Source organism: Suricata suricatta, chromosome 14 (assembly GCF_006229205.1).
Source record: "Suricata suricatta isolate VVHF042 chromosome 14, meerkat_22Aug2017_6uvM2_HiC, whole genome shotgun sequence".
Taxonomy (NCBI): Eukaryota; Metazoa; Chordata; class Mammalia; order Carnivora; family Herpestidae; genus Suricata; species Suricata suricatta.
In genome coordinates this window covers 45,049,511-45,064,884 of record NC_043713.1, presented here as the reverse complement: position 1 = coordinate 45,064,884, position 15,374 = coordinate 45,049,511, and the positions used below count along the sequence as shown (strand labels likewise).

Here is a 15,374-nt window from a genome sequence, read left to right as displayed (position 1 = left end):
GTCTTTGTTTTCAAAGAATTTTCTAAAAAAATCCTTAGTACTGGGGGATCTACCTTAGATAAACCCTGTTTCTTTCAAAAGTGAGCTTCTTGGGGCGCCTGGGTGGCTCAGTCGGTTAAGCGTCCAGCTTCGGCTGAGGTCATGATCTCGCGGTTCGTGGGTTCGAACCCTGCGTCAGACTCTGTGCTGACAGCCAGCTCAGAGCCTGAAGCCTGCTTCAGATTCTGTGTCTCCCTCTCTCTCTGACCCTCCCTTGCTCATGCTGTCTCTGTCTCTCAAAAATAAATTAAAAAACATTAAAAAAATAAAAAAAGTGAGCTTCTCTCCTTTCTTCTTGCTACCTGGTATTAAGATAGTAAGGAACTGTAAAGTGACACTGTGGTTTTAAATTCAAGTTGATGTTGATGAAGTGGCACTATCAATGCCTCTGCTTTCAGGTGAACTAAACTTTAGGCTCAGGATTCTGCCGAGGAAGCCACAACTTGCACCTTGTCTTTTTATCTCTCTTCTTCCTAAAGGTGCCAAAAGCCTAAAAATTCAATCAAAGTAACCATTTCTGCTCTCCGGAAAGGTAGCAGCTGACAGTAATTGGATAATACAGTCTGACTCATTTATTAAAAAGAGATTCTGAGTCAATTGATTTAATAACCATTACAATATTCCATTAAGGATATAATAGGCTAGTGCAGCCCTATTTCTTTTATTGAGTTATAGATGAGATCTACAGATGAAATTTCTAGATTTTGCTTCCCTTTTTTGCTTATCCACAGTCTCTAGATTTTCCACAGTGAGCATAATTTGCCTTTGTAGGTGACTTTGGAAGTTAAAGACTAAAAGCACTACCATTTTCATACCCTATTAATAAAGATTGATGGTCACACTGAAATTTTGATTGTCAAAAAGTTACACAGGAAATGAGCAATATTATGCAGTACAGAAAAGCTCCAGTTCTTTTTAAAAAAATTTTAATGTTTATTAATTTTTGAGAGAGAGAGAGAGAGAGAGAGAGAGAGAGATAGAGACAGAACATGAGTGGGAGAGGGAAAGAAAGCGAAGAAGACACAGAATGCAAAGCAGCCTCCAGGCTCTGAGCTGTCAGCACAGAGCCCAATGCGGGGTTTGAACCCATGAACTGTGATACCATGACCTGAGCTGAAGTCAAATGCTTAAGCAACCCAGGCACCCCAAAAAACTCCAGACTAAACACAAGGCTGAAAAGTATGCTAATACATACGAAAGCAGAAATTAGCACATGGAAAGGGAGAAAGAAACATTAGAGCACAGATTAGTCAACTGAATGAGAAGACCATGGACCTTTCAGAATAAACCCGCATCTTTCCAGAAAACCCCTGTTTGTTTTGTACTGGTGGAAGGGAGCATGCCTGTGGCCAGCACTGTGGGTCCAAGGTCAGGAAAGGCATGAGTGAACCTCTCACTAGTGAGAACATGCTGGAGGCCAGTGACTTCCTGCCCTGGTCAACCGCTGTAAAGCATGACCACTGACGGTGTGAGCATAATTGAGAAGTGATTTTACATGTATATAAATTTCAGCTAAAATAATTACTTCCATTTGTTAATCTTCATTTAAGCATGAACATAAATGTTAACAGGAATCAAGTCTACATAGAAGACACTGATGCTAATGTAAATATTTACTCCACTCTTCAGTGTTTCAAAGGAAACGAGTCTGAATACATAATTGCAATACCACCTCAATGCCTTAGGAGGGAACGTGATAATCATTTACAAAACTTTGTGCTGTAAGAACAAAATCCGTTTGTCTGAGGCCAGTTCAGAGGGGAATGATAATTTCTTTATTTAAAAAATTTTTTTTACATTTATTTATTTTTGAGAGACAGACAGAGGCAGAGCACGAGTGGGGGAGGGGCAAAGATTGAGGGAAACACAGAATCTGAAGCCGGCTCCAGGCTCCTAGCCATCAGCATAAAGCCCGATGCGGGGGTTGAACCCACAGACTGTGAGATCATGACCTGAGCTGAAGCTGGACACTTAACCGACTGAGCCACCCAGGTGCCCCGGGAATGATAATTTCTATCTCTCCAATTTATAAAACCTGGACCAACAGAACTGTTCGTCAGTCTTCTTTGTATGAGAAAAGAAATAATAGTTACCATTTGGAATGTTCAAGCACAACTCAAATTATAAGCTCGCTCCGACACGACAATTGTTAGACACTGACATTTCAATATAAGCTTTAAACAAGAGAAACCCTTTAAGCAGCCTCCAGACTGTGTGTCCCATGTTTATACTCCTTTTCCTTCAATAAAAACAAAAATCTAGAGCAGCTACAAGCAAATGTTCAGTGGTTGACTTACACGCAGCTGTTATCCCAGGAATCACTGGGGGCCCCCTTGTAACGTCTGATCAACACGGCAGCCATTACTGAGGACCAATTTGTAACGGTTTATAAGTAGAATTCCTTCTCTTATTTACCCTCGAGACTGGCCAGAAGGGTCCTCCAGCCTCTTCCACTGCATAAATCTATAGGCTAAAGTCCAAAGATACAAACCCCTCTCAGTGCCTCATCATGTGGCCGGGGCCATACTTAAAAGCTCTGATCTGAGTGGGAGTAAACTCTGCCCTTGGAATCCAGACAGAGGAATCAAATGCCCTGCAGTTGTAATTTTTCCCATCCGAACATGTATACCACTATATCCTTATATATATTTTTAAATCCAACAAAACTATGCCCTAAACCAATTCCCAACCCCCAACCCTTTACTCTGCTTCTCCTCTTCCGAGAGTTCATTTCCAAGCACACATTTATAAGCTAGGGGTCTGAGGAGTAACAAAGAAAAGCCATACATGACAAAACTCACCCCTCGGCTACATTGGCTCACCCTAGAAACCACGAGGAGAAAAATAGGCAGGCTGTGCTGTGATTTGCCACACACACAGCCACCACATCTCTGGAGCTCCACGGTGCTCAGGCCACTGTAATTTGTTGTATTATATACTGTACATATTTCACAACTGTAACGTAAACACACTGAGGTGCTAATTTGGCAATGGAGAGTATTACTTAGGCCTCAAAGTCTGAGAGTAGATGAGTCACTAGGCCCCCAAAGTAAGGCAGAATTTGAGAGTGCTGAATATTACGCAAACATTTTCTTACACTAGTTAAAAAGCTCTGCCCTGTCCTTTTGAACAATTCCACATGAAAACGAACGTCGCCTGAAGACGGACGATGCGATCACCTTCTTGGATTTTCTTACTGGCAATATGGCAATGTCTGCCACTGTCAGGGTTTCTATGCCACACAAGAGAGGAATACAGGATTCAAGCATGAGACTCCACAATAAGAGAGAAAGGGCGCTGGGGACAGTAGGAATAAATGAGCACCAGGTGCCTCGACTTTGACTATCCACACGTGCCACCCTTACGTATCTCAAGAAAAGCAAAATGATATGCATCCCATGTGTCTTTGCCAGAATTTTATTTCAAGGAGCCCTACAAGGCGCAAGTCTGCGTTGAACTCAGTTACTATCTGTTTTTGGCCAACGGTCTTAAAGGCTACAGTGCTTTTGGACTTTATAAGCAAAGCCACTGATATTGACACTGTTATTTCCTGTCTTGAACTTCTCATTATCAGCAGGGCTGGAGCAGGAAATGATTCAACTGGGGTAGGCTGCATTGTACCCAGCAGATTTTAAAGAGCCCAGGGGCTGCCTAGAGCCCCATAAACATCAGCAGCTTGGAAACTAGCAGGAGGTCCAGGTGGGCCAGGATGGGAGAGGCAGGCAGTGGGATTTTAGATGCTCTGAGATGCAGTATTGTCCAATTCTTTGGCTATTATTATCAGTTGTGGGTATAGTTATTTGAATATTCTCATGTAGGAGGAGAACACTGGAATGCTGTTCAAACAATAAACAATAAAACAACCCACTGAAAAAAGTGGCTTCCCTCCACCTGGGGGGATGCAGCAGCGACATTTTGGCACACATCTGAAAATAAGGATGAGCATGTAGACGAAAAGGTATCTTTCAAACCTGACCAGTGTTTTGGTACCTCCACGTCATCGGCCTTTTCTTCTCTACTTTCCTAATCTAAACATGAGCCCATGTGGAAGTCTCAGAGAAAGCATACAGTGCCAGCAAATAGCTTTAAGGGTAAAACCCTGGGCTCCAAATGTTTTCATTTAAAAAAAATCCGTTTTTGGTAATGCACCGATAAAATCACTTTGAGCTCACTCACCCCTCCCCCTAAGAAAAGCATTCTTAACTATGAAGAGATACTGTTAGCCCTGAAAAAGCAAGGGTGAGAATAGAGTTAGGAGTGAGGACTGAGACTAGCTAAGTCTGAAATACATCCCTTACACCTGCTTCGGTGGAAAACAGCGTGGTTTCCAAAAAATTCGCTTGTTGCATAAAGTAACTTCCGTGTATGCCGCTGTACCGCATTGAAAGAGTCTACTTTACTTGAACAGTCATTTCCCCCCTTATTTAGGCTCACCTGAATGCATGAAAGTAACCTTGTTCTTTTACAAATTTTTCACCACCTAATCCTAGTGCTGCAATGTTCTCTGCAGTGACAGCAAAGTTTCTGAGCACACCAGACACTATAAAAATTTACTTCCCTTTTGCATCATAAATCAGACATACAATGTGATTGGAAATAGCATGTTTCCATTCCGGTAATTCATTGCAGCTATTAGAGTGGTGGGTGGCAGCCCACGACATCTCCAAACAAGGGCGTGCCAAGCACTGGATTTTGGGGTTATTCATCAATTTGTGCCACAAGGCAAGTTTCAGGAGGGCAAGGACATTTGTCTGTGTTGTGCACTGATGTGTGTCACGTACCTAAAACAGTACAGGGTTCATGGCTGGGGCTCAGTAAATATTTATTGAAATTATGGGAAATACAGACTCAGCTGGTGCTACATGTAATTTCGATCAGAAGAAAATGCCGAGACTGACACCAAGACGATTATTATTTATCAATTGTTTAAAAAGTTCACTCCGTTCCCTTGTACATGAAGCCCTATGCGATGGCACATTTGGACTAGCCAAACCTGCCTGATTCTGCTTGCCTGCACTGTTTCCTTCACTTCCGTAATACGAGTGAAATGCTCTGGTAAATAAAGCATTAACAAAGTAACTGCCTTATGTGCCAGTTTATCTCTGGCAAGATACTGAGGAGCCCAAACTTATCTCCTGTTTCAAGAGGGAAAGTGTGATCATGCATTTTATATCTGAAATACAAAAAAGAACCACGTGAAAGAAGGGAGAATTACCTTTTATTTGCCCTCAGTCATAGAGAAGCCTCTGCTGCACACATATTTTTAAACACCTTTTATTAATAGCGATGGATTTGGATATGACAAAGCTCCATTCTTCTAGTTAATTGGTTTAATCAGAGGCATGCACTGATTGCACTCCTTGCTTAAAATTTCTTTTGTTTGGTATTAAATACACGTTCTCAGTGCCTCATGGCTGGGACTTCTGGCCCGGGTAGGCGTGTAGGTATATTACCTTCAAGTACTGTACAAAACCTCCCCCCACCCCACAAATTGGTCAAATCGAAAGAAACTAAACGTAACCTGCTTTAAAGTTAAATCCATCAAGAAAACCTCTTGGAGTACTGAGACAGCGCAACAGTCAATATGAATTCCGTGCAGCAGCGGCCCAGCCACGGGAGCCACGCGCCGGACACGGCTCTCATCAGGTAAGTATTCGTGTTGCTGTGCTGACTTGATGGCAAGGGTCAGGGCCTTTTGTTTACCTTCTTCTTCCTGGCATAAAGCCACGAGTTATTTGAAGGAGAAAGTCTCCAAACACCGAAAAGCTGCTTATCTTTGCTAGAAAGCGGAGCCTGCTATCACTGATGATTTTAAAACAAAATAAAAAAACAGCAAAACAAAACAAACAAAAGAAATGGAATGAGGTTCACCAGCTTCTGTAAATATTATGGATCTCAACAACCATGGGGTATTTTAGTGCCCACAGGTTCAAGACAAGAAACTAGTCAGGCATTTCCAAAGCTAATTAGCTAAGAAACTTGCGTTATTGATGACTTTTTGCAAAGTCATCTGAACTGCACTGTTCAGAATCGGGGTTCACCACCAAAGCACAAGTTAACTCTGTGACGGGAGGGGACATGAAGGGACAAAAGGGGCAAGAATCTCATACTTCCAAGGGACCCCATCCTCCTTTCACTTTGTGGCAGTACTAAGAAAATCCTAAGCAGCAATGCAAAAATCACAATACTGCGCATTATTTGCAAATGACTCACATTTTTATTGTTCTATTGGTGTGACCTTAGAAACTTGGCCTTGAAGAATAAAAATGGTAATGGTGCCATAAATGCAGTAAGATTTCTAAAAACAGTTTATTGGAAATGTGCTGTGAAACTTGAATTCTTCTAATCAAACGATGCCACCCCTTAGAGAAATTTTCCTGTGCATTATTAAAGTGATATACTGCAGGACTAGTTAGAGCTCCATAACCTTTAAATTGCCTGATTGTAATTAAGGCCACTAGTTTTATTTAGGAAGGTTCAAGGAGGCTCAATTTAAGTTGGCTTAACTAGTGTGAATTTAATGTCACGCTGCCAGAAGGCACAGGAACTCTCTGGCCTGGCTGTTCTGTGGCACATGCAGCTGTGGGGTCATGAATTCTAAATTAAGCCCACATTTAAAGAAACTACAGATATCAGGAAGCAGCCGGCTGTGTGCAAGCACACATCCCCGTGGTTGTATATGCATAACATTCATTCATTCATTCATTCTACTGGCAGTTTCCTAATTTGGGAATCTAAATACATCTGATTATTTATAGTGTGAGTAGAAGAGGTATATAGTTACTCTCAAAGTCATAACGATCACTTTCATTGAAAGGTGAGGCTTAAGACAACCTCCAATCAGCATTACTGATTTAAAATGAAAAGTGCTTGTAACAAAATTGTAAAGGCAGGAATGTTACTCACATTCTAAAAGAAATTCTAAGAAGGAAATTCACAGGTATATGAGGAGGAAATAAAGGGTACGCTTTGGACAGGCCACTAAGTGGAGTGCTGAGAATAACATAAACTTCACTGAAAGGGCAGCAAATCAAGGACTGAAAACAAAAGATAAGAGAGAATGAAGGTACTCGATGCAGAGACCAGCAGAAGCGAAGGGTAGCAGCAGAAAGAAAAACACTTAAGGGTTTGACCCATGTTCAAAATTTTACTGGATGTGAGCTCAAAAACATTCATCTCTGGATAGAGTGCTGGCACTTTTCTGTAGCTCCAACGGCAATAATGATAAATGAATTTCCTTACAGCCAAGTGGCTCAAGCAGCCAACTACGTTACCACTATATAATTAATAACAATAAGCAATTAAAGAGAACAGCAGGTTACAACTATAAGGTGTCAAAATACATTAGCAAAGGAAAACACTGCAACAACACCCTTAAAAGAAAAATAAACGTACAGTGTGGGAACCTATATACAGCTACCTCTTCCACACTAGATTTCAGATAAAGCTTTTATGCTTAAAGAAAAATAGAGGATGGCATAAAACTACCATAAGGTGATTAACGTCCCTCCAAAAACAAATAATGCTCCCTAGGCTCAGAGAAATCTGAAAAGTGATACGGGAAACCTGATTGTGAAGGCACAGGAGAGTTGGCTGACCACAATCTGGCGTTATCCTTTTACTAAGAAATATTCTAATAAATACTTCCCTACCCCATATCTGTTGGCTCAACTATTTTCCAAGATCCCAGAACATTGTGCTTTTTTAAATGTAAAATGAAGAAGCAATAAACTAGAAATGCGTAAGGGGAAAAAAAAGAAAGGGGAAGTGTTATATAATTGGCTAAATCTGGGATGTTAGACAAAGGCTAGGAGTCCATGGAGACAATCTAATTAACTATGGACTTGTTTAAAAGATGAGAAAATGGAGACCAGATATAGTAACCGACACATTCATGATGGCAAAGTGTATGGGCATGGCCAGGGCCAGAATTTGGTGTTCTCGAATCCGATACTACATTGTCCCACCAAACCCTCACTTTAAAAAAACTTTCCTCCCCCTTAAATACAAGGATTCAAGTTGATAGTTAAGCAGAGTAAGTTACTGTCTTTCTAGACCTCTTAGTAATGTGCAATGAGTTGTTTCTATTTCCACAAAGCCTGGTCACTCCTTTGCTCCCCTGGCAAGAAAAACCCTGAATTTATTCCAATCCACTTCATCCTCTACTTTCTGACCAACTGTTGTTAAAGTTTCTCTTGCCCTTGTGAGAATACTCTCTCTTCAGAAGCGAAGTGAAGCCTTAACTCATATGCAGCCCCTGTTGGTACTGAAAGTTAAATTCCCTATATCTCCAGATTCTGCAGTGAACTAGGGAACTCCATTCTTGGCAAAGCGCTTTGGTCCGAACTGTCCATGTGAAGGAAACACACACGGTTATACAGCTCATCCATGGCAGAATGTTGACGCTTAACTCCCAATGGCAACAATCTCTGATTTGGTTAAACTGTCACCTGACAACCTGTGGAGACTGGGCTTGAGCTTTCCTTTATGGAATCATAATTATTCAGGAACAAAGACTTGATTTCTTAATTCTGGTCTGCCTATAGTGAATTCTACATACTTAAGTGCCTGAACTATTCCCTGATATGGTACTAATTTGAATATTTGGGAAGAAACTGAGACTGTGTGTGTATATTCCTAAGTGTGTGGCTTACTAAAAAGGAAATGCCAAACTTATGTATGGAAAATAGGTTAGCTCAATATGTTCCTAACCTACTTTTCTCTCTTGGGCATCATTCTGGACACACCAGCACATCTAGGCACTATATGCAGAAGCCAAGATGTTACTGGCATACCAATGAATCAGACTCATTTCTATTTCCTTCTATTTGTTTCCTGTCAGTCAAGAGCAACCTAAGTGTGACAGTTATTATCTGTTGAGATGGGAAAAGTGAAGGAAGAGGAGGAGAGAGAGAAGGAAAGATGGAAGGAAGGAAGGAAAGAAGATAGGCCAAAAGATTTATGTTGTAACAAAGATTTCTATCTTATTTCTACTTAGCTTGGAAGTATGAAGAAGTACATATTCCCAGGTGTTTTGTTTGGTCAAAAACCAAAGCTAAAGATGAGGAAATGGGCCTCACAAAAACCATAGATTAGTTACTAAGTGCATCTGTTAAATGAAAAATGAGACATAATAATTAAAGATTGCTCTTTCTTAGATAGCAATTCCTTATATTACCTTCTGCAAAGCTATTAAATATTTCTAAGACTATAATGCCAAATTATAAAGATGCTTTGGGCACAATAAATTTTTAATCCCCTATCTTTATGACAATTTTTCTAAAACCTGAACCAGCTCATTCAAGATCTGTTCTAAAAATTTAAAGATTGTACACTATGTCAATATAAAGAAGGCTGATAATTTTTAACACGAAATCTACTGGGGAAAAAAAATCACTAAAATATCTATCAGTGACTTTAAACATTTTATATAGTTTTTATTTTTTTAAATGCTTATTATTTATTTTTGAGTGAGAGAGAGCACAACAGGGGAGGGGCAGAAAGAGAGAGAGAGAAAGAGAGAGGATACCAAGCAGGCTCCAAGTTGTCAGCGCAGAGCCCGCCCGATATGGGGCTCAATATCCTGACCTGAGCCGGAAAGAGTTGGACACTTAACTGACTGAGCCACCCAGGCACCCCAACATTTTATATATTTAAAAAGTCTGCTCTGTCTTTGCATGATGGGATGGAATCAGCAGAAAATTTCAAAGTTATAATGAACAATCTAAGTAGAAATTTGATATTCAACTATAAAATTCATGTCCTTTCTGAAAATTTATGTCCTTCTCTAAATCATACTTAGTTCATTTGTCAATTTCATTCTTAGTAGCAGAAAATATAAAAGTCCAGGATAAGAGGTGACCTATGGTGATGTCTTGGACTTCTACTCTGCCTTTGCTTCGGAAAAGCAGAAGCAATGTTTGGTTTCTTAAAGACAGAGATTAGCATGAAAGTTTTTATACCTGATAATCTCAAGGAAAGTAAATACTTTGTATGATATTCTAGGATAGTAAGTATTGAATGAGAGAGGAGGCGAATAGTCTGACATGAACTAATAATGAAAACTTCTTTTCTGAATATTGGAGGAAATATGTTTCATAAATTTAAATGACTGTGTGAAATACAGATTAGCAGTATATGAATGTGCACAAAAGGATAAAGGGCAGTAAATATTTTTAGCATCTTTTCAACCAAGCACAATAACCGAACATGTATATAGATGCATATGTGAGAAAAATGCCCAGTAACAAAATAAATTGTATTCCTTGGCATGGGAAGAGAAGTTTCCTTAATTAAAAATTGGTTCAGCTACTTGAACGAAATAAAAATAAAATAAAACTTTAGAGAATTAGATATACCTAAGACTACCACAATATTCTTATGGGTAAGCAAATGGCTGATGGGGAAGTGATTAATGGGTGTTGTGGCCTGATTAGTGTATTCTGAGGCTCTTTCTTCTACCTACTGGCACCCAAGACACAGGGGGACACCCCCACAAAAGGGAACAGCAGGAGGAACAAGAAGTAACGATGCAACTGAGGGAATTGCAGAGGACCTAGAATCTGGGCATCTGTCTTTTGAAATGAATATTAGAAATTCGGTCTTAAAGTGATAACAGCAGGGAAATTCCAAATCAAAGCAGTCACTGTGGCCTTAACTCACCCGATTAGGTCTGCATATTACCTCATTTACTGCAAAAGATCATACTTTGTGCTCAGGCCAACATGACTTTCAAGCACAAGAAGCTGAATGAAGTGTCTACACAATTTCAAAGTCTGCTCCCACCCCCTTCTGAGAGTCCTTTAAGAAGGAGGCTCTTACCAATGCGAATACTATTGCGGTAGGTTTTCCTCTCATTCTTCTACCTGAGGATGATTATTAATATATTACCTCCCATATATCTATACAGCATTTTGTAATTTTCAAAATATGTGGTGTGGGTTTATACACATGGATTCCTAGTTAATCCGCTTATCACATGGATTGGTCTATGGAACCCAAATCCCAGGAGGAGCTTAACTAATTGGCTCAAAGTCATGGGTAGTTGCTGTCAGAAGTGGGCTCAAATCTGAGTCTAGGGTCGTGATTACGAGGAAGAAAACCAACTAAATTTCAATGTGCAACCAAATTTTTAGTGAAACCATCTATGATACTTAGTTAACTAGGTCCCTGTGCTCAGGAAGGCAGGAGATTGGCAGCAGCCTGTGTTGATAATGTGTGATCAGTTAAGGCAATGAATCACAGTAGAGAGAAAAATCAGAAAAATGTACCTTCAGCAGAGACCCTTCTGATTATCTTAATGGTTTATCTTAGTGCCCTTTTAAGGTTTAAGGTCAAACATCTGATGCTTTTTTCCTTTTAGGTTATTTTCAAATTCATCAAGATTGAGTTCAAAACTTGGCATTCAAAAATCTGACTAATTCTTGAAGAAATAACATATTTTAATTTTGCTGGTATGGGTTGGAAACTCGAGATGATTCATTTTTATTAAGTAAATCTGTTTTTAAAAACCAAGAAAAAAAAGTGATTATTTTCAAACTGTGTGTGAAGCAAGGCAGAATCATTTGTTTCTCAACAAATGGTACCAGTTACAAAGGCTGTTTTCTCTTCCTCATGTGGAGATTTTCACATAGACTGTTAAATATAACTTACTGGGTTGATTTGGAAAATACCAAGAAAACCATATATTGTGCAGCTCAAATGATTGGAGTTAACAAAAACAAACAAACCCTCCCTGGCCCCCAGAAATGTAAATAAAAAGTTAGATTTCCCTGTACTACATTTGATTGCATTAATTGATGTGTAAAAAGAAATCTGTTGAAAATAAAGCCCAGCAGTAGCATTTTTCTTTCCTAAATCACAATAGCAGCACATTACAAACATTACCAAAAGGTCCCCTGGTACAATTGTAAAGTTCCACTCTGGCAGTAAATGTATCTATTGTGTGTTCTCCATTTTCATCTCTATCCTCCCAAATATGCGAGAGAGCAGGTCACAAACGCAATTGAGCCTCTTTGCACATTGATTAAATATTAATTTCTGATGAATCCTCAGAAACTGAATGGTCAGCCACTGAATCCTGTTTAACTTATGAAAAACAAAATCTTAGCCTGAAATAGGGTTTGAGCCTCTGATAGCAGGCAGGTCATTACTTCTGAATCCAGTTTGTAATCTGTCATTGTTCCATGGTCAGGAGAGTTGCTTCCAAAGAAAAAGAATTTTTCTTTCTTGTTAGCAAGCACAGACCTCTACTAGAGGCTTATCTTGACTTACACTCTAGTAGGTAGAAGAGACGGTATTTGTAAAAGTTATCATAGACATTATCCACAAAGCCTTTCTTCCCCTGCACCATGGAGGAGTGATTTTAAAAGCTCAGGGTTTGAATCCCTTGGTAGCGGGTACGATGCCCAATCCCGCCACTGTCACCTACGTTATGTAATCTTGCCTCAGCCGAACGAACGTGTCCAGTGTGGCTATCAAGTACCTACATCACAGGGTTGAGAAGGAAGACTCCAATGAGATCACCTCTACCAAGTGTCTAGCACATTGCCTGGTTTATAGTAAGTACGCTGCAAATATCCATTATTTCTGTTATGAGGCATCAAAATGTTTGCTCTACTTGTTGAAGCATCTTATATCTAGTGCTTTAAGTCTTTAGACTTTGTGGATTGATTTTGTTCCTCTGTATTTCTCCTCCACTCCTCCGCAGAGGAAAAAGAGAGAGGGAAGCAGCAGCAGCAGCAAGGAAGCGGGTGTGGGGCAGAGATGAGCATGTGTTTGGACAGGAGAGAGAGGGGCTGTGAGAGTTCCAGAGAAGTTGCTTTCTCCTCTGTGGTCAGTTCTGTTAGCAGACCCAAAGCAGTTCTGGGTCTTGTAGGACTTGAGAGGTAGAACTGAGACAGTGGCTACGAAGACAGACACTGAAAAGGCTCAGCAGAGCGCCATCAGTGGGACTGGGGGTGGTGTGGTCAGCATCGCCTAGGGAACCATGGGACTTGCCTGCTCCTGGAAGTTGGCAGGGCTGGCAAGAGCCTGGGTAGCATTGGGCAGGCTCTTAGGCATGTGGGATTCTTTGGACAGATCAGCAGAGACCTTTTGTTAGTTTCTTAACTTAACCCAGACATGTATTTGGAAATCTCAGCATATGGTAATGATAAACTTTAAAACAATGCCCAGAAGATGTTAATGCTGTTAAATTTTCCACTTTTGAAAACCTCCTCCTCTCAAGACATTGCCATAATGATACTGATGAGAGGTTTTCTCCTTCAGCCTCCTCATCTTCTCCTCGACCTGTGTATGTGGTGGGGGTGGGGGTGGGGAGTAACGTTTTAGATCATCTATCAGTGTATGTGTTGGGGTGATGGAAAATTAGTCCCCAAATGAAGAATAGCACAGCTTATGTGGAAAAAACCATCACACCATTTGCTGTTTCTCAGGCCTTAGACCCTAGCCAAGCCTCTTCCTTTCTCCCTCAGAATGAATTTCTCCTATAAAGTCCTACCTTACTTTATAGGATTCTTAGGGCATTTATCACATTTGCTCCCATAGCATAAACACATGCCGTATTTGCCCTGTGAAATATATCCCTGCTTGATTATCCTCCTTGTCACTTACTAGGTTTTTTCTCAAGGCAAGACACCTTGTTTCCATTGTTGTTGAATGACGAATGGAGGGAAGAAGACAAGAAAGGAAGGGAGAGATTGAGGGAAGAAGACAAGAAAGGAAGGGAGAGATTGAGGGAGGGAGGAAAGAGACAGACATGGGAAGCCATTGTGCTGTACAGGACTTTGAGTTCACCTATGGACCAGCTAGGAGTAGGTGGCTGGCTCTTCTTTGTATCCTCAAACAATTCAACATGTAGCCAAAAGAGATCTCTTCAAATTCACACCAGTCCTCTCCCAGTGACATGGCCCTTGCCTAGCTTTCTTCCTTTCGATCAGCCCAAATTAAAAAATAAAAGCAATTGCATGTTTAGCCTTCTCCTCTATACTTACTTCTATCTAAAACACAGTAATGTTTCCCCCCTTTCTAGCAGGGCCAGTTATTGCTGCTAGTGTTCTGGTCCACTTCATCTTCTCCTGACAAGCAGGGAAACGACGGTCAGGGGCTGCCCTATACATCAGAGGGCTGCTACCATTTTTTAGGTATGGCCCTCTACTGCGTCCTCCCTACAAAATGTTCTTTCTTTAAAGGTCTCCGGTAGAAAGAACGGAATAAAAACAATGATCTTTATAAATACTTTCAATGCTACTGCATTCCACTTGAGCCATACAGTCCCTCCTAATCTGTGGGCAATCCCTATTTTCTTCCCTTAGAATGCTCCCTCATCATAACCTCTAGATATCAGAATATATCGGATGTCACTGAGTTTAAAAAAATTCCGAGGACTAGTCTGATTTTGAAAACCGAATTAAGAGCTGCTAGGGAAAATAAATTTCAAAACTTGAGTGTGAAATATTCGCACTGGGTATGTGCACAATGCTCGTCTCCCAAGACCTTCACGCTCTTACCCAAGTGCTGTAATAAGTGACCAGTTGTGCTCAGGAAAAGGTACAGCCCTGGTCAGATGGTGAACAAGGAACGGAGAATAAGGAGGCGCACAGCACCCTGTGTGCCAACACGATGCCAATTTCAGGGGCTCACCTCCCCATTCATCAGCCTTTACAACTCCTACTTTCCGAGAGGGACAGGCTTGGTCTTCTCATTAGCAAAGAATTCCCCGTTTCTGTGAGGAGCACAGATGTCAGGCAAGCCTGACCCAATATCTAGCTGATCAGCTGCTGTTTACTTTCCTAAGCCTGAGGTTTTAGTGCATCTTGAGACAAGGCGGTGAGATTCTTCTCCAGCCCTACTATTTGGGAGGAAGCAATGGAATCCACAAAAGGCCCACAAATGGCCAGAGCCTCCAGCCACAAATCTGTGTTCGGCGAGGACTGCTTCTTTCCCCGGGAAGCCTCCCTAAAGGACAATGGGTCCAGACTGCTTCTCCACAAACAAAATCTGCAAGAGGCTCTGGTCCCCTGAAACAGCCAGGCATGCCCTGGCACATCAGGCCCAGGGCAAATGGCCCACTCGCCTGTCCGCTTCAGAAAATGTTCTTTGTATGGAATTAAATAAGTGCATGCATGCATATGTCTGTGCATACATACATACAAATACGAAATGAATCTCTTTAATAATTTGAAGAAATCATCTCAGCTCATATATGAGGCAGTCGTTAGGGGCCCGTGACAAAGAGGCCTTTGGGTTTTCTCTTTACCTTTGATCTACATTATAAAATGTTAATGTCCACCCCAGCAGAGCCCCTTCCAGAAAGGCTGGCCCCTGCCCACTGT

At 40.9% G+C, this 15,374-nt stretch overlaps 1 protein-coding gene across 3 annotated transcripts in view; it reads right to left on the bottom strand.

The window, feature by feature from the left end:
* Positions 1-15,374, bottom strand: part of ZNF521 (zinc finger protein 521) — a 245,989-nt gene that overhangs the window by 33,072 nt on the left and 197,543 nt on the right. The window lies entirely within an intron of this gene.